Here is a 24,966-nt window from a genome sequence, read left to right on the forward strand (position 1 = left end):
CTCTTCCCAGTCCCACCCCCACCAGATACACTTCCTCTTCGTTTCTCTTCAGAAAAGAACAGGCATCCAAGAGTAACCCACCAAACACGATAGAACAAGACACAATAAGACAAGGTGAAAGCCCTCATATTGAGCCTGGGAAAGCAACCCAATAGGAGGGAAAGAGTCCCAAGATCAGGCAAAAGAGTCAGAGACGCACCCTGCTCCCACTGCTAGGGGCCCCCTCCCACACAAAATAACACCAAGCTAACAGCCATAATATACACTCAGAGGACTTGGTGCAGACCCATGCAAGCCAAGTGCCTTCAGTCTCTGTGAGCCCACGTGAGCCCTGCTTAGTTGATTGACTCAGTGGTCCATGTTCTACTGATGTCCTCCATCCCCTCCGACTCCTACAGTCTTTCCTCCCCATCTTACACGAGGCTCCCCAATTTCCAAGGTGAGGGACCCGATGGAGACTTTCAGTTTAGATTCGCTTTCAGTTGCTGCCAGAGGAAGCCTCTCTGATGACTACTGGACAAGGCACTGAGAGATCATGAATTTGAAATAGAGCAAGGGTGAGGTACATGGGAGGAGTTGGACGGGGAAAGAAAAGGAAAAAAAAAATGACTGTAATTATGCTATAATCACCCCAATACATAAATACTAAAATGCGTAAATATTTATAAATAAAGCATATTACCTGCAACATTTGGCAACTGAAAATACCTGTGGGCTCAGTGAGTGGATCTTGCTTAGGTTAATTTAATTCTGGGCTATAAAATAAATGTGATACACCGTGGGTCAAGATGTGGGGATAGGAGATGCTGTGGATGGAATAATACACCGGCACGTGCTTCCAGTAAATATTTCCTTAAGATGATTGCCTCAGCTTCAGGGAGAAGTGCTGTTCAAGACTGTTCTACTCCACGACTATTTGAAAGATTGGCATAAAAATCAAAATACTTTGTCTTGTTTCAGAAATATTCTGCAAGTTATTTCAGCTTCCAGTTTCAGTAGCCCATGGAGAGTTCACTCAGGTCTTCATTTAGATGGCATTCATGTTTTAATGCTCTCACTGAGTTCTCCCTATCACTACTTTATGTAGTGAGCCTTTCCCCACACTAGTTTATCTTACTTGAGACAGAACTTGTAACAAACCCTTAGACAACAAAGTAGTAACCAAATTAGTCCACATTCCGGTAAACTATTATCCACTTGCCCATTCATTGAATTTTCCATCTTATTTTGCTGTTTTTGAAGTTCCCAAAGAAACTTCTGACAAAGCCTGAGGTATTGGGTTTTTATTTCTGCTGTATGTAATACATTACCATGTATCAAGTGGGCTAAAAACAATCCACAGGTCTGACAAGGTGGCTCAGTGAATAAATGCCGTTGCTGCCCCAGCCTCATCACTTGTGTTTGACCCTTGGAACTTATATAAGTGTGCAAGGAAAGAACCGACTCAAGAAAGTTGTCTTCTGGCTCCACACATTGTCCTGTGACACAAGTGTCCACACATATCATACATGTATACATATGCACACACACAATAATAAGACTGAAACAGCCGGGCAGTGGTGGTGCACGCCTTTAATCCCAGCACTCGGGAGGCAGAGGCAGGTGGATCTTTGTGAGTTCGAGGCCAGCCTGGTCTACAGATTGAGATCCTGGAAAGGCACAAAGCTACACAGAGAAACCCTGTCTCGAAAAACAAAACAAAACAAAAAAGACTGGAACAAAAGCTATTAACAGCATCATTCTACATTGTTGTAGGTCAGACGTCTCGGGGAACTTAACCACTTTCTTTATTTCATTGTTTAATTTCACAAGACCACTTCATGATGTGATCTTGCCATATTTTTAAAGTTTTATAGATTCTCTGTGGATTTCACATCATGCATCCCAACCTTACTATCTCCCCATCCCCTTGCTTCTGCCCTCTGCCCATGCAACCTCCCCCCTCAACAAAACAGAGTTTAAAAGAAAAACCAAAAACCAACCAACCAACCAACCAACCAGACAGACAGACAGACAAAGGTGAAGGCCCTCGTTGTAGAAGTGTCGTCCCTTGAGTCACACAGTTTGGCTTTTAGTCCATTCATATTTACTTCTAAGTGTGCATTGCTATGAGTCATTCATTGGTTTGGTTTGAGGCCTCTGGCTTCTGCTACACTGTCAATAATGGGCTCTCACTGGGGTTCCTCTTGGATATCCTGTTGTCTTTGTCCTGGGATCTTACCGTTTTGGATCTGTAGCTTCATCCCCTTCACATTCTCCAACAGTTCACAGATACGGTGGATATTTGGGTGGAACAACCCATAGCCTTTGTTCTGGGCTTGGGTGGCAGTTGGATTTTTCAGCCCACCAGCTTTCCCTCATTGTCACTACCCAGGTGAACTCTCCAGCACTGCCTCAGCTAGCTCACCCAACACTGCCTGCGGCAAGGAGTGAGGACCAGTTCTCCTGCTCTCAGATCCCCAAATCCAGCCTGCTAGCATTCATACCACCAGGTCCAGTTCTACTGTTTTCCCCAGGCAAGGCCCAGGACCCTCTCTCTCGACGGCTGCAGGGGACATATGAGGGGGAGGAAGGCAAGGTCAACTCTCCTGCTTTCATCTCCTCAGGACCAGCTCACCTGTGCCCAGACAACAGGGTCAACGCTAGTGTGCTGTCCAGGTGGGGTGCATGGCTTCCCTGCTCTCTTGTGGGCTGAAGCTGGTGTGGGAGGCATGGCTAGTTCTCTCACTCTCAAGACCCTGAGGCCAGCTATCTCCTGCCGCAGGTAGCAAGGGGTGGAGGGGATAGCCCCTTCTTTTACTTGAGATTTTTGGAAAAGAATGAACTTTCAAGCCTGTTTGGGTTGTTCACAGAACTTTGTTTCTTGCGTTTGTAACACTGAAGGTCCATTTCGCTGCTGACTGTTGACCAAGTCCCTCCTCCAAGGCCATCAACGTTTGTCATCCTGTTCTCCTCTCCATTTCAAGCCAGCAAAAGTACATTTGATGTTTCTCACACCGTCTTCTCCTCCTACATCTGTCTCTTCTCACTCCAGTGACAGAAATTCCCCTGTGTTTTAGGGCTCAAATCATGACGTTCTACTTACTTTAATAATTTAGGGTACTTTTCTTATTTGAGAATCTGTAATGTTAATCAAATCTGAAATATATCTTCTATATAATATAAGTTAGCACAGTCACAGGTGTTAGACATGGGGATGATGCTGTCTTCCTGAGGTCGAGCTTACCATTTCCTTTTGGATATAGATTCTTCCAAGTGATTTCAAGATAACACACAACTTGCAGCAGATGAGTGATTTTCAGAACTCACATGTTTTTCCTCTTTGCTAAGCATATGGCAAAGGAATAAAGCCAAACTCCTAGTCAGGTGGCAAAACAGATATTTACAGCAGGTGATGGCTTAGAATGCTAATGCTACACAGACCTTTGATTTCTAGTGCTTCTAGAAGTGTGATTTTAGAGATAAAAAGCTGAATGAAAAAATGTGGGAGAAACAATTGGCCTATCTCAAAAATGCAAAGAAGAAATATTGTATTTTGGCAACTATGCATTTAGTCTACAAACAGTGAGTCCAAATTGGAATGGAAGTCAGTGATATGAAAAGAATATTTTTTTAAAAGACACATTATACCAAAATCACATGACTTAAAAACTCTGGATGTTTTTAAGAATAATGTGAAGGCATAAGATTCTGCTGACAATTGAAAAGAATGAATCAGAAGCTCCAGGAAAGATAAAAGTGCTCTTAAATAATTGCTTGAATATGCAATAAAATAGAACACATTGTAAGTTGAGCAATTATTATTATTTTATACCTTATTACATGTACAGGTTACCCTGAATTGCTGAGTATTCCTTTGAGGACATTCTCCTATTCAACATGGATCTTTTATTGATGTCATTGAAGTTTCTTTCTATAGTACTTGACTTCCCTAAAATGACTTTATCTACTGTTAACTTTTTAAAATGTTATAAAAATTATACGGTTAAAGAGATGGCTTGTTAAGTAAAGGACTTGCCACCCAAATGGAGGACTTTGGTTTGGATTCTAAGAACATACATTGTGTTGGATGTGGTAGCTTGCATCTGTGATCCCAGTGCTCCTAAGGGAGACAAAGATAGGAGAATCCCCAGAAGTTCCTCGATAGCTAACTTGGTGTACATATTAGCAGACAAGAGACCATGCACCAAACAAATGAAAGGCAAGGAGTGACACCCTTCCAAGGTTGTCTTTGCACTTATACACATGAGCATGTAAATATGCACCCATATACATCACATACACATGCAGACACATACACCATACATACACACAAAGAAAAAGCTCAGTGAAAAACTTTAACATTTTAATGAAGTAAAACTACAAGATATATTTTTTGAAGTTTGTGTGCCATATATTTACTTCTAAATAATTTGATATTTAAAGCAGCTATCATTTAAAACACTACACTAAAACTATAAAATAGTTAAAATTTAAATTCATTCAGACTTGAGGTACATTTTTTCAAATATAAATTGATGACTTAGATATTGATTATTCTTCAGGCTACACATTTAACACATTTCTGCCTTTAGGTTGTAAACACATGTGAAGAGACCATTACACATTTAAAATAAAGAATGTGAGGTTTTTTGTTTTTTTTGTTTGTTTGCTTTGAACATAGTTACTTGCAACTAAATGGGATGCGTCATAGGTATGTGGATTTTTACATGAATAGTGGTGGACATCGCTAGAAGCCAGGCAAATTCCACCTCGTGCTGTGTGTATCAGGTGACTGGTATGGCATTCTCCATTTTAAACCCTTGCACCCCCAGGATCAACTGTTTATTGAAAAGAAATGGCTTTCATTTGTTCCTTGTGGAATGCTTGACCTTTCCTCTTTAGTATCTCAAAGATGACAGTGATATCTGATTTTGCTGTTGTCCCTGGGAGCCTCAAAAGTTGCAATGTGAGTGAGTTCATTAATATATTTCCTCCTCTTCTGCTTCAGCATACATATAGTTCTCTTCATATTATTTTGTGGAGATTGGGCTGAATAATTAAGTGGAAAAAATCAATACTCAGTAATTTTGGTGACCATTTCTTCCTCATGTGGAATTTGGTCCTCAAGCAGGATGAGTTCTGTGTTCTCAGAGCTTTGTGATTTTACTACCTTCGCCTCCTTTGCTGGTTTACAGAGCCACCCTTGAATTATATACATTGTCTTCTTTAATTAAAAATACCCATCATAGGTATGGAGGCCACTATCTATGATGGGACACCTTGCACAGCCTTGAGGCAGGGGGAGGGGCTTGAATCTGCCTCTATTAAATGTACCTCCTCATGGGAGGCCTTACCTTCTTGTAGGAGGGAATGGGGGATGAGTTGGGACAAGGAGGCTGGAGGGGCAGGAGGAGGGAAGGAGGGAATCTCTGATTGGTATGAAAATATTTTCTTAATAAAAATTTACATTTATCACATAATTAAAAAACCCAATATTTAAATAGGTTTAGGGTTTTTTCTTCATTTTTTTCAAGTTTCTCAATGAGGTCCTAGAATAAATGAACTGATCATTTTGAGCATATTTTATCAGGCAAGCAGACATTTTGCTGGGGTAGTCTTGATGGAAACCTTTGCAAGTCTTGTTATGTGTCGACCCATTTTCTCCACGGTGACTCTCAAAGTCTAGATCAGAAGAAGTGATGACTATAGCCTCTGGATGGAAGTGATGAGGAGGAGATGGACTGAAATCATGAGAGTAAATGGGATAGTATTAGTCCATAACTATATAATACCACAGACAAGGCATGCTTTGAAGCAGATTTATTTTGCTTATGATTCTGAAGATCCAGGTTTAAGTGCCTGAATCTGCTGTTTGCTCCTTTGCTGCTCAAGTCCTGAGTGATATAACATATTAAGACATGACAGGAGGGGGGAGAGTGATTCAGGGAGAGGGAGATGGAGAGACTGTGTATGCATCAGATGTCTGTCATCTGTCTCCTCTGGTCTCTCTTCCTCCTCTTCTAAAGATCCAACCCTTAGAAACCTCACCCTAATGAATTTATCTAATCTTACTCATTCCCCAAATGCTCAGCTCTGAACAATGTAGCAAAATTTCCAACTTCTTAATATTTCACAATTGGGATGGAATGTCAACGTATGTTTCATGGTAGCAAACCATATATAAATCATAATTGATGGAGAAATTTTGACAGTAGATAGAAAGGATGTAAGAATGTAGGGAAGAATCTTAGATTTTCTAGCCACAACTTTTTTTTTTTTTTTTAAACCAGAACATCATTTATTTTATGACTGACTGAAATTCCTCAAGATGAACTGGATGCTGCAACAGCTGCTCTCTTGGGTTTAGATATTGTTCCTTCACGGAATCCATGTCTGAATCTTCGATAGACAATTTTCAGGTGCCTCATCCGCCCAGTCCCGGTGGTGTTTCATCTCTTAGCCTTGGCACTCCAGGTACACTTTCTCTTGTGCTTGGCCGGGTAGCCACACTTGCCACAGGTCGACTTCTGAAGGTGGTAGGCCTTAGAGCCACAGTGGCGGCAAAGTGTGTGCGTCTTGTTGTGACGCTTTCCAAAGGATGACGTTCCTTTTGTCATCTTGCTGCTGCCGCCGAGGCCTCTAGCCACAACTTTTAATTGTAGCATGAAATTTCCCCTAAAACGATAACCAGAACATAATGTTCATTTTTATTCTCTTCTCTCTCTCTCTCTCTCTCTCTCTCTCTCTCTCTCTCTCTCTCTCTCTCTCTCCTTCCTTCCTTCCTCCCTCCCTTCTTCCTTCCTTCCTTCCTTCCTTCCTTCCTTCCTTCCTTCCTTCCTTCCTTCCTTCCTTTCTTTCTTTCTTTCTTTCTTTCATTTTTGTTTTTGAGACAGGGTTTCTCTGTATAGCCCTAGGCTATCCTCAAAATCATGTTGTAGATCAGGCTGACCTCAAACTCAGAGATCTGCCTATCTCTGCCTCCCAAGTGCTAGGATTAAAGGTGCTACCACCACCCAGCTCATCTTTACTCTTGTAAGACTGGCTTTTTTCAGAATAGTTGTCATGCTAGGCACAATGGCAGATTCTTGTAACCCACAGCACTCAGGAAGCTGAAAGAGGAGGATAATGGGTCCAAAGTTAAGGTAGAACACATATTAAAACTGTCTCAGAAACAAAAACATATAAAAAACCAGAAAGGAACCAGGTAATGTATGACTTTGAATGTTCACACTACTTCCTGATCATTTCTGCTGCTGTGAGCCTCATTCATGAGCTTCAGCTTTTTTCTTTTTCAATAAACTTCAATACTGGTCCCTGCATTGTTTCGGTTTCCTTTAACTTTCTCCTTTTCTCTATCTTCTGCTCAAGAAATGATGGACACTATATGACAAGATTTTCAGAGGGCTCTCTTTGATTGCTTTTATCACTCTCTTTCATCACAATCATTCAATTTCTCACACAGTAAGGCATATTTGAAATATTCTATCCAACGTGATGGTCTCAGCATCAAGACTGAGGATAAGCTTCCATTCCCTCCATAGTCCCCATCTCTAGTTAATCCAAGTCAGGGTGTGTTTAATATTGTTCTTCCTTGTCAAGTCTTGCTTTCTAGTGATTGTACTGACCCCTCTATGGGGCCCATTATCGAAAGGGAGAAGAAATATGTTTGGAATATTGAGTTCCTCCAAAGGGAGCTGTTCCCAGTGTGGTCTTGAGGATAGTGAGGCTAGTTAACTCAAAATGTAGGGGCTCTTAATAAAATAATTCACAAAACTACAGAAATAAATATAACTTCTCCTGGGATACCTTTTCCTCTTTATAAAGCACACCACTTGGTATCTATAGTTATGTAGATTTGATCCACATTATTTAACCCACACTGAGTCAAGGGTTCATGTAACATCTAACAACATAGGTAACAGGAGATTTTTTTTAAAAAAAATATTTTTAATTCTAATAAATTATTTTATCTCACATTATATCCTGACCAAATTCCCCTCCTCCATCCGTCCCAGCTCCCTTCTACTTTCCTTCTCTCTAGATTCACTCCCTGTCCTTCTCCCTTCAGAAAAGAACAAGTCTTCAAGAGCAGCCAAACAAGACACAATAAAATAACGTGAAAGCTTATTGAGGCTGGACAAGGCAACTCAATAGGAGGAAAAGAGTCCTAAGAGCAGGCAGAAGAGTCAGATACACACCCACTTTCACTGTTAAAGAGTTCCATAAAAACACCAACATGGCAACCATCACATATACTTAGAGGACCTGGTACAGACCCATACAGGCCTATTGCTTGCCATTTCAGTCTCTGTGAGCCTTGCTTAGTTGATTTGGCAGGCTGTGTTCTCCTGGTGTCTTCCATCCTCGCTGACTCATTCAGTCTTCCCTCCCTCTCTCATGCAGAGTTCCCCAAAATCTGAGGGGAGAGACCCACTGGAGACCTCCAATTTAGACAGTTAAGACTCTCTCTCTGCATAATGTCTGGCTGTGGGTCTTTGCACCTACTCCCTTCTGCTTCCAGAGGAAGCCTTCCTCTAGCGATGACCGAGAAGGCAGTGATCTATGAGTATAATCGAATATCCTTAGAATAATTTCATTGATTTAATTTTTTTTTTTTTTTTTTGCCAGTTGTGTTTCATTTTACTATAGATCTCTGGACTATCTAGCCTCCAGTTCCTGGCCATCCAGGCAGTGTCCAACATGGAATATTTCTTGTGGAATGGGCTCCAAATTAGACCAGTCATTGGTTGGCAACTCCCACAAGTTCTGCACTGCCATTGCCTCAGAAAATCTTTTAGGTAGGGCAGGTTGTAAGTGGTGCAGGTGGTTATGGCTGGGTTGGTGTCCAGGTTTCTATTTCTATATCCTGCAGAGATGGTAAAGAGACTAGAATATAGGGGTGAAGGCTCCAAGCCAATACCAGCTCAACCTCTTTAAGTTCAACTGTCTGTGTGGAAGTTGTCCTCAGCAATAGGGCTCTACTGCTACTTTTCAGAGAGCAAGCTTCTGTCCTAGCATCATCCTGGGATATTTGAGGATTCTCATGGGAACCCATTGGCCAATAACTTAATTGAATGCAACCCAGTCCTTCCACTGGAAGCCTTGCCTGACTGTAAGACATGGCTAGTTGAGACTCTGAATCCCTAGTTACTAGAAGTCTTTTCTGGGGTCCTCCTCATTGATTCCAGGAAGTTTCCACTGCACTAGGTTTCCATACCACCCCCAAGTGATCCCCAATATCAGCTGTCTCTTCCCACACTCTCTCCCTCCATCTTTCTCCATCTTCCTGATTCCTTCCTCTCCTGTCCTCACCAATACCCAGTCCACCTGCAGAATCTATCTTTTTCTCCTTCTCAGGGAGAGGCATGCTTAGCCCTTCTCTTTACCTAGCCTCTCTGGGTCTGTGGATCGTAGCTTAATTATCATTTACTTAACAGGTAATCTCCACTTTTAAGTGAATACATACCATGTTTGTCTTTCTGAGTCTAGGGTACCTCATTCAGGATGATGGTACATGAGGTTGGAGCATGCTTTGGGTATATGCCCAAGAACAATATAGCTGGGTCTTGAGCTAGATCAATTCCAAGTTTTCCGAGGAGCTGCCATATATAGATTTCCATGGTGGTTGTACAAGTTTGCACTTCCACCAGCAATGGAGGAGTGTTCCCCTTGTTCCATACCTTCTCCAGCATGAGCTGTCACTTGTGTTATTGATCTAAGCCATTCTGATAGATGCCAGATGGAATCTCAATGTAGTTCTGATTCGTATTTCCCTGATGAGCAAGGATGTTGAACATTTCTTTAAGTGTTTATCAGCCACTTCAGATTCCCCAATCAGGAATTCTCTGTTTAGATCTGTAGCTCATTTTCAATTGTATTATTTGGGTTTTAATATTTAGTTTATTGAGTTTTATATATTTTGGATATTAGACCATTAAACAATGTACAATTGGTAAAATATTTTTCCCATCCCATAGGCTGCTTCTTTGTTCAATTGATGGTGTTCTTTGCCTTACACCAACTTTTCAGTTTCATGAGATCTCATTTATTAATGGATTGCCTTAATGCCTGCACCATCAGTGTTTTGTTTTAAAAATTTGTCTCATCTGCCAATGCATTCAAGGTTGTTCTCTATTTGTTCATCTATCAGGTTCAGTGTGTGTAGTTTTATGTTGAGGTCTTTGATACACTTGGATTTGAGTTTTATGCAGGTTGATAGATATGGATTTATTTGCATTCTTCTACATAATGACATCCAGTTAGACAAGCACCATTTGTCAGTAACTGACATACAATAAACTGAATATATGTACTGTGATTGTTTTAATAAAAGAAGCCATCACCACAAAGAACAATGAACATGCACATCATCAAGCAATGCAGAAACATCACTCTAATCATTTCCTTGTATCGTTTGTTAAAGTCATCTCTTCAGTGCTAGGTATGGTGGTGCAACCTTTTTTTGATATTTTTAAGAATATTTTTAATGTATAAACTAGTTGATAATAGCACAAAACAATACAGCAAAGAAAACAATTTCAACAAATAATCAATGTACCAAAATGTAGTAAGGTAGCTGGCAAGCTCTATTGCATATGGGATAACAGGGCCTGGATGTGTTCTTTCATCTTTCATCATTTTTCTTTGATTTTCATGTCATATTTGACTATTGTATTACCCTCATATCAGACTCCCCTGTTGTTGGAGTTTATTGATAAGCACATATATGTATATATTATCTATAGCTTTTAAATTTGTATCTCCTGAAATATTATTCTGTTTTATTAACTTAGTTATCTTTGCATTGCATTTGACAGCTGAGATTGGAAGATGAATATTGAATTGATCAGTTCCATTTAACTTTCAAAGTACCTAATGTTGCACAAACCTATTATCCAATAGTGGTCTGCAGATTTGATTTAACTGTGTTGTTGCTTCTGATGGGTGGTGCAACCTTTTAATCTTTGTATTTAAGAGGCAGAGGCAAGTGTACCTCTGTGAGTTCAGGGACAGCCTAGTCTACACAGCACCATTCAGGCCAGCTAGAGCTGCACAATAAAACCCTGTCTCAAAAAAAGTTAACTCTCCAACAATTTTCATAAATTCCTAAGCAAGTCTATTTTGTCTAAGAGAATCTTTTTGGTGCAGAGTTATGGAGACTGATGTATGAGCAGAACTGCCTGTAATTGTGTTGTAGACTCTATCTGCTCCTTAGCTTGTTCTTTTTTCTTATCTTTATTTTCGTTATCTTTTTCCTTCTCCTCCTTTTCTTTTCTCCCCTTTTTACATGTTATTCTTTCCAATCCTTTTACTTGGCCACCTTTTGCCTTTTGCCTGCCTACTGCCCACTCTGACATACCTTCATTTTAACAAGTTAAGTCTGTTTCATTAGTTTCTATTGTGAGAACAGTTGATACTCACATGTATTTGAAAAATGGAAGTAAAGAAGCCCCTTCCTTCTCCAAGAAAGTAATACTATTTTGAAAAAATGATGTCATTCTCTCTATATATACATCTGCAATAAGCATTGCTTTCTTTGCTATGTCTACTGTGATGCATATATTCTGTGTCAGTAAAAATATAACCATGTTAGTTATAATTTTTAAATAGCCAAAGTCTATTTCATCAATCTTCCGTTAAACAACACTTAGCACCCAAAAAATCTGATACAAATCCACTTAAGCATCCTTGCATCACTGTGTCCACTTCGACTCACTATTGCAATGAAGCAGAAGTATTAGAAATATATTTTTTATAACTATGGGTAACTATATCTCAAAAATATGCATGCTGATATTCTAATGACAGTACTTATGAATAATGTGTTGTGTTTTGTCTTTTCAAAAATAAAAATTTTGAAATATATATGGTGGTTATACCATATAATTTCAGTTAGTATAATTTTTTTTACCTACTATATTAAACATTTAAAAGATTTGCAAAAGCAAGTTGGCTATCACTGTCACTTCAATAAGGGTTATAGTTTTGAAAATACAGATGAAACCTCAGCAATTACTTTTCATTACAGACTTTGAATAGGGATTGTTGGAGTGTTTTAATGAAATAAATTTATTTGCCTTTATATTTAGGTAAAAGTTTTTTTATAAAAATTATTTTTGTAGAAATATAGACTTTGGTGACAGAAAATAGAGTTTGGATTTGGGGATATAGATTAGAAATAGAATGCTTTTCTAGCATGCTCAAGGCCCTGGATTTTATTCTCAGCTCTGCCCATCCCCCTCAAATATTATAGTTGATAACAACAGCTGATTGAAAAGTTGAAAATGAGAATTAGGTTCATTAGCAAGCATAGTAGTCTTCATATATCTTTGTAGGTAGGTTTTCATTTTTCTAACCCTTTTTGCAAATATTTAGAAGTTTCTTTACTGAACAAAAGGAAGTTGAAAGGCCTGTAGTTTTCTAAGAGAGGGAATGAAGATAGCCAAACAACACTTATGGAAGATTATACCAGCAGCTGTGTTGGGCTTCTAGAGTTGCTTTGCAGTTTATTGCCTGATTGCAAGTGGCATTTGAAACTTTGCAGAAGAAACATTTCATGAGTTGATCCAAGTATCTCAACTGTCATGAGCCATAGCACATATTTTATAAATTCAAATGAATTAATAGTAAATTTTCAGATAATGTAAGCTAATAAAAAGATCCATGGCCCTCACCATGGAAGTATCCCAGACAATATGCATACAAGATTTCTTATTTTATTACTTGTATAATCAAAATAAATTCTGCTATTAAATATGGTTCATACATTGAACAGGTCACCAGTGTGCACCTTGTCCAAATTTTCAAAGTAGTTTCATTTCTTTCCACATATTTATTTAAAGAAAACTACTATAAGAGCAACTTTGCTTAGAGTGTTGTTTTCTTTCACTCAATGGGCGATTTATGGGTATTCCCATTTTTTAAAATATTCACAGTTAATTGTGATAGCCTGAGTTGTATACCCTCTGTGTTAGTCAGGGTTATCTAGATGAACAGAACTGAAACAATGAATATATATTATAAGGGGGATTTGTTGGATTGGATTTCACAGAAGGGGATGACAGTCTAATGTCTGTCTGCATGTAGGAGAATCTGAGAACCATGATCAGTCTATAAAGCTGGATGCATTATTACCAAATTAGAGCTGAAGATCTAAAAAATTCCTGCAGAAGTACTGTCTGCAGTCTGCATTGGAAAGTGGAAAAACTAGATTCTGACAACTACCACCACCACCAACAGCAATTAGATAGATGCACCAGCCAGGGACTTAAACAGGTGGCAGGTAGGCAGGCAGGGAGGGAGAGAGGGAGGTAGGCAGGGAGGCAGAGAGGGAAGTAGGCAGGGAGGCAGGCAGGCAGGGAGAGAGGGAAGCAGGCAGGCAGGCAGGGAGGGAGGGAGGCAGGAAGGGAGGGAGGCAGGCAGGGAGGCAGAGAGGGAGGTAGGCAGGGAGGCAGGCAGGCAGGGAGGGAGGGAGGCAGGGAGGCAGGGAGGCAGGCAGGCAGGCAGGCAGGCAGGGAGGGAGGCAGGGAGGGAGGGAGGCAGGGAGGGAGAGAGGGAGGTAGGCAGGGAGGCAGAGAGGGAGGTAGGCAGGGAGGCAGGCAGGGAGGGAGGGAGGCAGGGAGGGAGGAAGGCAGGGAGGGAGAGAGGGAGGTAGGCAGGGAGGCAGAGAGGGAGGGAGGGAGGGAGGGAGGCAGGGAGGGAGGCAGGCAGACAGGAAGGTAGGCAGGCAGGGAGGCAGGGAGGCAGAAGGCAGCACAAATTTATCCCCTGACTTCTTTGCTGATCACACTTGGAATGTGTCTTCTCTCAGATAAACATTCCTGAAAATGTCCTCATAGACTCACCCAGAAGCTTGTCTCTTAGTTGATTCCGGATTCAGTCAAGATCACTATCACTACTCACTATCTTATACTCCAAAAATGTATTATTTTGAAATCACAAACGACAGAAATTTAGGAATTGGAAAAGGTTGCCTGGGTATTGGAAACATAAGAAATTTTTATGTAGAGGTGAGAATTGTATTAGGAATGTTCCCTCCAAAAGACTAAGAATGGTAATCCTGGCCATATTCTCAGTGGTCACACGGCATTCTGGATTTGTACATTCATGTCAGTGAATAGTCTCTAGGACCTTCCCAGTGCTCACTGGAGTGAAGACATTGAGGGCAGTGTCAAAGAACCATGTGAACCTTCAGAGTAGGCTCCCTCTTGCCTTGCTAAGGATACTTCTGGGGTTGTGTCCTTCAAGCTTCTGGGCTGTTTGACTTGCCCTCAAAAGTGACTAGGTTTCATTAGACTCTTGTTACACAGTGCTTGCTCCCTAATACTTCTGTTTTATGTTCTTTGCCAAACAGGGCAAAACGTTAGTCAAGATACTGGAAGAGTAGGGAAAAATTACACTGCCCACCCTTGTACTCAGCACATAAGCATTAGGGGTACTAGGCATATCACTTATTCTCAGTGACCTTATCATCTAACAAGCATGTAGGAACCCAGATCTACTGTTTACATTGGGTCTTACATGCATCAGACTTATACAATAAAAGAGAACATGGAGTGTGACAATGTCCTCTTTTTGTATACTGAGCTCAGTAGGCCAGCATCTCATTAATTACCTTCCTCAGCAGGGGGAAGAGGGTCATCAGGTTGATGAGACCTCTTGTACTGACAGGGATGCTGAAATAGGCAAACTCTTAAGACAGGGTCTGGGTCATATGATTAATCTGTACAGTGTGCTCTGGACCAGAAAATCCCATACAACTTGGAAATTTGCTCATTCTTTGCCACGTTCTTTCCCATAGCTTACTGGTGAGGATATTCACAATATTCTGTGTGGTTGCTGTGATGTGCTGTTCTGGAGTTTCTGGAGATGATTCTCTCTGTTCTGAGAAGCCATAGAACTGCCACTGAGTAAGAGGAAACTGTAACTTACGGTGCCCTACTCAGATCATGTGACTCTGTTAGAGCTTTGGCCTGCTGTGAAGAGGCAATTCTTGTTCCACTTTGTGCTTTATTAAGTATGTATGTTCTTGTTTTCTTTATCTCGTCTTAGGCTTTATAAGAATTGGATAATGCTGTGGAATGTTCTGTATGCTGTGAATGTGTTGCTCTGATTGGTTGATAAATAAAATGCTGATTGGCCAGTAGCCAGGCAGGAAGTATAGGCAGGATAAACAGACAAGGAGAATTCTGGGAAGTGGAAGGCTGAGTCAGGAGATGCCAGTCTGCAATCTGGGGAGCAGTGTGTAACCAAAAACAGGTAAAGCCATGGAACATATGACAACATATAGATGAACAGATGGGCTGAGTTTAAATGTAAGAGCTAGTCAGTGGTAGGCCTGAGCTAATGGCGAAGCAGTTTTAATTAATATAAGCTTCTAGTGATTATTTTATAAACAGCTGTGGGGTCTGTGGGGCTGGACAGCAGGGAGGCAGGAAGACAGGGAGGCAGGCAGGACAGGGGAAAACTTCAGCTACAGGATATTTAATGTATAATATCTTCTGTTACTTTTTTTAAAAAAAAATCTGCAATATGTTCCTGGAAAACATGAACATTGATTTGTATAACTGTTAATTAATTTTTTTTTACTGCTTTATAATGGTCCCCTATGTGAACACAACAGTATTTACATGTTTCTCATCATTTACCTGTGTGTACCAAAGCATTAGTCAGTGATATAGACTAGCCATGGAAATTAGTGTTGTTCCCACTTATGAATGTCCTATTCTGTGTCCCACAGGCTAGCTACATAAATGAGTGACACTCCCGTAGATGAATGTTCCAGTGTAAAAATTATTGGCTAGCCATGAAGATGAGTGAAGTTTCCCTAGGTGAATGTTCCAACCAGAGTCCCATGACTAGACATGCAGATGAATAATAACATTTCCATAGATGAATGTTACTACCCAAGTCCCTGAATATAAGAGAGCATGTGTCCTGGAAAGTTTGATCAGTATTAGAGCCTTCAAATATTTTAAATGTAACTATATAGTACCACTTATGCTTCTGCTTATATTCAGAAGCATTACTAGAACCCTTAATGATCCAGTTTTGGTTTGATCTACACCTAGTAGTACCTCTTGCTGGGTAATCCAAGCCACATTTCAGCTTTTGCCAACACTATGGGATATCTCCAAGTCCACATCCCATTGACCTTTCTATTCATGGTTTGTGGCAGCCATGCTAAAGCCTGTCAGTGTCTCAGAAGCACTTTAGTTATCTTCCTTGCCCCCTCACCTTCCCCAAATATATGGGTCACCTGAGTACTTCCCATGCCAGAGCAGTGGAGAATGGCTGTTGTATCTATTCATTTCTTTTTCTGGTCAGTGCCATTAAGGTATTGTTTTCTTTTCTTTTTTTTTTTTGTGGGCACTCCCATGTTGGCATAGTGCTATTTATTCTGAAATTAGATTCTGGGTACAAACTCAAAGCAGCTCAGGAGTTAACAATGTCCATTCAATATAGAATTCAATATTTTTTAGTAAAAGTATAGGGTTTATTACATTCAAATGTCTTAATATGCTTTCCTCAGTTCATATGACTATTGGGTTTTTCCCCCAAACAGGAAAATATGTTTGTTCCTGCTGTCTGTCTTCTTTATCCCACAATCTACTTGTGCTAGAAGAGGATAATCTATCCATAGTCTTTCTATGGAAACTTCCTTTGTAGTAAATTCTAAACCAGGCCTATATCTCAAACAGTCAAAAGAGAAGAGAATGCAAAATTTTCATTTCAATCATATTATAAAACTTGAATATAGTATTCAACCCTATTTAGGAATTAAAATTTTATTTTATAACTCAGATCTGAGTTCCATGGGAAAATATCTTCTTTCAGTGATCAGGGCCTGTATTACATTTCATTCTACACATTCTACATATTCATTCTGTACATCATCAGTGGAAACTATTTCTTTGTACTTTCATTTCTGCAAATCCAAATTCTTATTTCTGGGACTGGAGACATGGCTTAGTTGTTAGGAGTGCTTGTTGCTCTTACTGAGGCCTAGAGACTTGAGTTCAGTTCCCAGGCTGCAACCAGAGTGGTTGGTTCAGTAAGTCAAGATCTACAGGACCTGATGCCTTCCTCTACCCTCCTCCACAGTCCTTGTACTCATGTGACTCTCTCTCTCTTTCTCCCCATCTCTATCTGTCACTCTGTCTGTCTGTCTCTCTTTCTCTCTCACACACACAGATAAAAATAGCAATAAAATGATAAACCATTGAAGTTGTTGTTTCTTATTTTTCTTTTCCATTAACTCACCTCATTTCCTTCCTGAAAATGGATACCTTTATTATACTGGAAAGAGATCATTTCAAGAAAGGCACAAAAGAGAAAGGGATGCTAAAGTATTTTTTAAAAACCATTCCCACAATTTATGCAGGCAAAATGCTAAAATTTATGTCCCATGGATGTTTTTAGCCACTATTCAGAGTCGATGTAGCTAATGTTAGAGGAAAAAGAACTGTGGTCACAGCATCACATAGTCTTACATTATCGGTGAATGAATGTTTTTACTCCCAAGTACAGACATACATCCCCTTGTCATGTCTCAGTGTAGAATTAAAGAAATCACACATTAAAAAAAATATATATATCTTTATATTCCAGGAGGAAGCTTTTCTAATGATGGCTGAGCAACACACAGATCTGTGAGTATAGAGGAATGTTGTTAGAAGTCATTTTATTGATATATTCTTTAACAGAAGAGTAGAATTTGATTTCCCTCTAGGTTCCTGGATTTCTAGTCTCAGTTCTTGGCCACCAAAGCAATTTTGTAGATGGGATCTGTCTCATGGAGTGGGCCTTAAATCCAAATAGATCTTGCTTGGCTATTCCCGTAAGTTTTGTGCCACTACTGTCCTGGCATGTCTTGCAGGTAGGTCATCATTGTAGATTGAAGAGTTTGTAGCCACAGCTGGACAATGTGAGGGAGTGAGAGACCTTGGAACATGCAGTTCTAAATAGAATGTTTCCATCAAATCTTTTTCCTCAGGGTTCATGGAACCCCGTGGAAAAGGAGACAAAAAGAGTGTAAGAGCCATAGGGGTGGAAGACATCAAGGAAACAAGGCTCTCTAACACAGTAGGACTGATGCACACATATACTTATAGAGACTGTGACAGCATGCACAGGACCTGCTCAGATCTGTTCCAGATGGGATCCCACTGTTGAGAGGAAAGGAGTACACAAGCCTCTAACTCTAACGTCGAAGACATCTTCAATTGATAACCACTTGCAAATGAAAATAAAATCTCACCAGGGATACAAACCACTCTTAAGTTATCTATGCCCCACAGTAGATAACTACAAAACTAACCAATGGCCAATACTAAACTAACCCAATGGCAACTTTGGAGGTTTTTTGTCTGATAATGTTTTGTCAAGACTTTTTATTTTATTTTTTATATCACAGGTCCTTTGAGTATATATTATGGCTTCCAGTTTTGTGTTTTCATGAGATCCCTATGTGTAAGAACATGTGTGTGTGTCTGTGTCTATATATGTTTTTCATGCCTTTTCTTTGGCTCCTTTTCTTCTGTTTGTTTTGACCTATTCCATTTTTTTTATTTTTGATTTATCTCATTTATTTTACTATTATTGTTTAGATGTCTGCTTGTTTCCTAATGAGAGACTAAAAGTGTGTGGACTTCGGTAGGAGGGAAAATGGAAAGTATCTTTGAGGAGTTGGGGGGAGGGGAAACCATAGTCAGAATATATTGTATGAAAAAAAATCTATTTCAATTAAAGAAAAATAGAAAAAAAGATCTTTCCTAGGCAAACATCACAACAATAGACACAACTGATAAAGTGGAGGAAAGTCATTATTTATCAACTTTTGCAGATGGGGGAGCAGAAATAGAAATTAACACATTATGGAGGCAAAACTATGTGCAGATAATTTCTATCATTCCTGGTTTGTATGTAATCTCATTTAGAGCATTTGACTTCTTTTGGTCTTCACTTTATCATTTGAAAATGGGGACAATTTGAGAGAATTAATGAGTGAGTTTGGATTAGAGCCTTTCTAGTCAGGAGTGACGGCTGGCTCATGCTTCTAACATCAGCTTGTGGGGATCTGAGACAAGATCATAGCTGAGAATCCAAGGCCAACCTGGGCACAGAATAAGTAATTGTCTCATAAAACCAAAGAGGAGGGGAGATGAGGGGAAGACAGAATAACCCTTCTAATCCTATTTCCTTCCATTTTTGGAATGATTCATCACTTTCAGACTTGAGAAAGTATTACCAATAATGAAAATATGCTGAAACAAGCATGATAAAATTTTAAGGTGTTATTATTAAAAATTGTAAGACAGTTCAATAACTTTTACTGTACAAATATGGCTAATTTTAATTAATAGAAAATTTAGGTTTTATATATTTTTTATTTTCCTGTTCAATCAAATCAGTGTGTACTAAATAAGAACAGCTACAGAGCACAGCGCAGTGACTAAGTACTGTGATTAGCAGGCCTAAGTGTAATTTGAATTCCTATTTAGGTCATTTTAAAGAAGTTGATTAACCTTACTGAGACCTACATTCGTCCCCCACACAACAGAAATAATTATATAAATTCTACCGTTCAAAATATTTTATGAAAATCTTTATTATAGCATAAGGCTTCAAGAACATACTTATGTTAAACACTGCACTAATTCTAACAAAAAAATAACAATAAAGTTCCTCAAAGACAAGAAGTCAAAGTTTCTTTTTTTTAATTGCCACACAAATCCACAGCTGGAATAAGTCCATATCAAGCTGAGAGAGATAGGACTGGATCCATCTCTACAAATGTCACAGTAAAGCTGCCTTACAGGCACACAGTTTGGTTCATTCATGTCATATAGTCTTCATGTGGCTGATTTTACCTGCATAGTAAGACAGGGCTCTCAGATATAAGATCAAGTTTTTATTTAGCTTCCTGAAGCAGGAGCCTAGCCCAGCTGGCATTCTGGGACTCCTTCCATCTTTGGTTTGACTAGATGATTCACTGAAGTACGTGCTGTTCTTGCATCAGAAGTAGCAGTGTTATTGCTTTATGCCAAATACTTGTGCAGGAGCTCAGGCTGTGTTCCCTTGATGATTACTTATTGCAAAGTCACCGAAGCAGCTGGTGGAAAAGTCCACATTAATCCCCTCGAGGCCTCCTGACTTTGGAAAACATCTGAGTTTTCCTGCGTTTCACAGGAGCAAGTTACGGTGATATGAAACTATCACAGAATCCGCATTAATCTTTCTTGAAGGAACTCCATGGATGGCTCCTGAGTATTTTTGACTATATACTTAAACATAGAATTTTCCAGTCCGAGACTCCCTTTGAGAGTGGAAGGAAAGGAGCCTGGCTACTAATGAGGTTGAAGTTATAGAGGTAGCCTAAGTCTGTCCTGAGTAAATTAACCTGTGTCCTCTACTAGATTCTATAGTAACAGATCCCATGATTCCTTTCTAATTCCATTTCCTACCTAGAGAGCTAGCTTTTCCTTTCTTGTTTCCAGTACCATTTTCACTACCATAGGAGTGCTAAGAGATATCCTGAGTTCTTATCAGCTTGTCCAAAAGGGATGCCTTATTTAAAAAAAAAAAAAAAAACTGTGCTATTGATACATTTTAGAAGCTATTCTTAACATTATATCCCCCACAATATTTATTGAGTGCTCTTTAGAGCAAGTGGTTGTTCTGTGGCAGTGAAACAAAAATGAAAATGATTGATAATGTACAGACACATAAAGCTTATGTGTTTGTGAACAGGTCTACTACTAGATGGCCTGGCCGCTGAAGCAGCTTTATGGGTGCAGCCTGCTAGGGAAGGGCAACAGGTAAATGCACATGCCGCCAGGCAGGAGTGCTTTCAATGCATTTCCAAAACAGGAATGTGCTAATGCGGTGAAAAAAAAGTGAAGAGTAGTGGGTCAGTTATCCACTGTTTTAAGTACGCAAATAGCACAATTTGGTTTACACTCACTAAGGAAGATGCTCTGGTTGTCAGGGGGACATTCCGCGATGAGGGTAAATAGTGTGTGATAATGGAAAGATGGTCTCGAAGGCCTTGACTGCATGACAGCAGTGGAGAGGGTAACGAAGTCAACTTCCGGAAATGCATTGGAAGGCGTGTTTAACAAATTACCACTGATAGGATGAGCGCTTGCAAAAGGAAGAAATGAATTCTATCATTTCAATTTGGGCAAATGGTGTTTCCATTAATTAAGATAAGGAAAGTTGGGTGTGTGTGTGTGTGTGTGTGTGTGTGTGTGTGTGTGTGTGTGTGTGTGTGTGTGTATGTAAATGTGCCCCCTACAGGGTGACCAGTGAACTGCTACAATGTTTTTATTTCTCTCTCTCTCTCCCTCCCTCCCTCCCTCCCTCTCTCTCTCTCTCTCTCTCTCTCTCTCTCTCTCTCCTTCCCCAGCACACACCTATCTTGAGTCTCACATTTTCGTTCATACAGTTTGAGGAAGCCCCCTCAGGTAATCCTTTCTGCTTACCACTTCAAGAATCTATAGATGATGATATGTTCTGAAATGTCTCAGTTGTTTAATTCCACAGTCCAAGCACATTTTTTTCAAACTTGTCTAACTAGATTTATCTTATTACAATCGGTAAGACCATCTCTGTCAGTTATTGCAATTGTACTACCACAAGGTTTCCGAAGCTCTTCCTTACTCCCATTTACTGCTTTCTGAAAAGATCTTCTTTCCCCTGCTTTACCTAATGTGTATCCTACATTCATCTTCAACGTCCTACCTAACCAGCTCTGATTTGTGCGTGTTGGCATAGTAACAGAAAAGCCACAAGAGCCTCCCTTATAGTCATTGTCCAGCTTGGACCAAACTGTGCCACAAGATGTTGCAGGGTGAGTTTTCCACAGAAGCTTTTCAGAAAGTACAGGCTCATCTTACTCCTTTCTTCTCTTCTGTCCTGGAATTCAGTTCCAGTGCTGCATTGTGGGCTGAAGACTGTGACTGAGTTCTAGACCTGCACACTATGAATCATAGAGCAGAAAGAGGGAATCAGGACATCGGTGGTATTTTGGAATTCCTGATTCAGAGCTTCAGAACATAGACTGTTTCTAGATGATGTGCATGCTTTGAGGATTGTCTGACAACTGATTTTTCTATTCTAGTTCTTCTTATAAAATTTAATTGCTAGTCTTCTACATGGAATCTTAGTATGAACTAATAAAACCCTTTCTATCATGTTACAACTTAGTAGTTCTTAATTACTTTAAAACTCAGATTAAATTAATTTTAGAATGTTTTTAGTGATCTCACTGCTTTTGTTTATGCCCCTCAATTGGTGTTTTTTTGTTTGTTTGTTTGTTCTTTTGTTTTTGGTATGTATACAAATCTGGTTAATGAATGTACCCCTCTCTGTGTTCTTGATATAAGTTCCAGCTCTCCGATAAAGTAAAATGCTTTGGGGTTAGGAATTCTAAATTCTCTATTCCAATTATTATATTGTATGTATATAATACTTACTGCACTGTTCTATTATGAATTATACACCTAGAAGTACTGTTGACCAAATTGGTAGTCACTAGTGTCTCTGTCCTCCCTAAAGAAACAGCTCACTAAAAGAAGAAGCAATTAGTCAGATAACTATATTTTTAATATACAAATAAGTCATCAAAAAAGACAATCTGTGAGTGGTGAACAAAGAAGTATTTCAATTTAAGTGCTCTATCTATGGCATTATGCTTGGTCATGAGATAAATATATATGTATACAATATGTAAATATTTATTCTTCTCTTGTTATTGTAATTATCAAATTTCCCTGGATACATCACCTACACTGATGACACCTCTGCTAATTGGATGCATATCCTTTGTGTAAATGTTAAAAAAAAACCTGAATAGAGTCATGTGTTTGATATTCAGGAATAAAGGAACTTAAAATCGTGGTGGAAGCATAAGAATGAGATGAAAAAGCACAGATCATTCACTTTATTCAGTGTCTTCACAAAACACTGCGATCTGCAACATTCTTTATTCACAGACAATCAATCATTAACTTATTTTTAACTTTCAAAAGTTGTTTGAACTCAGGGCAGCTCCTCTTCAGTGCATTACAGCATGTATCTGATTCACTGGTTTGAATATGTTTGGGGGAAAAGGTGCAGTGTGACTTAGAATAAAGGGAATGGAGGGAACAAAGCATAATTTCCACTTAAGAAAGAGATAAAGGTTACATGGATGAAACTTAGTCTCATATTTATTTCCCAGAAAAGTTTCTTATTATCAGCATAAACTTGGGACCACCACGTAAGGACAAAGAGAAGTCAACAAAGATGTCACTCATTAATCATTCTAAAGAAATAGCACTTTTAAAGTGTCTGATTGACACTGGTAGCATAAATTTTGTTATCTTAGGAATTTGCCTCAGATTTGTTACACAGCTGTGCAACTTATTTCAATACTAATGGCTCTAGAATTTCATATCTGATAGCAGAAACTGACAGAAAAAAGTCCACACATGAGACCAGTGAGAAGTAAACAAAGGGATGTTTTGTGGATGTTCTTCTAGTCTGAATGTGAAAAATACTTGTTCTCTTGTCCATTAAAGGGTTCTTAGCAATTTGAAACATTTGGTCATTTTTAACTGGCTAAAGTGTAGGGTAGTGTCAAGGTTTGTTTGAACAAACCAGATCTATCTCAGTCTCCTTTTCGTATAGATTTCCATGATAGATATAAGGTCCTGATGTTTGCTCACTCAAATCAAGCAGCTGCAAAATTGAAACATTATATTTTTATATGCAATTTCTAATGAATGTTGTGGTTGATTAATGCTCCCATAAATCTATACCAATCATTCCTTATAGCATTCTTCTTATATTTATGCTCATGTTTATTAATATTTTATAAGGATCTATATTTTATAGACATAGCAAGAGAAAAAAGATGGCAATCCTTGGAATTTCCAATATTTTTCCCACTCAAAGTATTAACTTCCTTTTATTTACAAAATTAACATAGCATTTTAAAAATGATATGGCAATAGTCTTTTCTGGATTTTAATTCCTATTCACATTCACATTATTTCTCTTTAGAAAACACAATAAATATAATCAGTAATTTGCAAGTGTAACATGACACTGATCTGAATAGCAACACCTTTATCATAAGTAGCAAGAATTGATACAATTTGTAAAGTAAACATTTATAGACAATATATATCATGAATGTTTCAATTAATTCAAATTAATGAACATTCACTGAGTAGTCAATGTGTGTTCAACATTGATTAAAAATCATGCAAGAGACTTACCCTGTCCTCAAGTGTCAAGACCCTAGCCAAATAAAACATAGATAAGTGAATAAGTATTTAGGAATCCTGGAATTCAAAAACTTTCAGTATCAACTATTTGATATCGAAGAGCATTGGCTCTTAATTGTTGTTAAGTCATCAATTTTTGTTTATTTACTAATTTTTATTAAATGTGATGAGCATCACAATCTAAAAATGTTAACTAAGATGTATGCATTGATTAAAAAAAAAGGTTGAAAAGGTGTCACAGAGAGATGGCTCAGTGTTTAAGGGAACTTGATGTTCTTGCAAGAGCCAGGATTAGGCTCCCAGTACCTACATGAAGACTGATAACCATCTGCAATTCCAGTTCTAGGTGATTCAATACCGTTCTCTGGCCTCTGCAGGCATCAGGCATGTACACATGCATACAATGTAGATGATACACTCATACACATCAAATAAAAGAACAAATCTTTTAAAAAATATGTGTGCTTGTGCACTCAGTGAATTAAATTTAAAAATAGGGTTCAACATCAAATCACATGTTTTGAATTTATTGGAAATGATGTTCACATACAAATTAATCCTATCATACAAAGAAGTCATTATTGTATGCTTTACATTATAAGACAAGTGTTATATTCAATAATGACGCCACCATCAATACTCATAACAGAAGGAAACACTGCCTAAGATTTGGCCAAATGACTTTTATTGAATCAAGGTAGTGGGGAAA

General features: G+C 38.9%; 1 pseudogene; it reads right to left on the reverse strand.

The window, feature by feature from the left end:
* Positions 1-6,292: 6,292 nt before the first annotated feature.
* On the reverse strand, positions 6,293-6,599 carry LOC114704459 (annotated as a pseudogene).
* Between the last annotated feature and the right edge of the window lie 18,367 nt (positions 6,600-24,966).

The sequence above is a fragment of the Peromyscus leucopus genome, chromosome 14 (genome assembly GCF_004664715.2).
Source record: "Peromyscus leucopus breed LL Stock chromosome 14, UCI_PerLeu_2.1, whole genome shotgun sequence".
NCBI classification, from domain to species: domain Eukaryota; kingdom Metazoa; phylum Chordata; class Mammalia; order Rodentia; family Cricetidae; genus Peromyscus; species Peromyscus leucopus.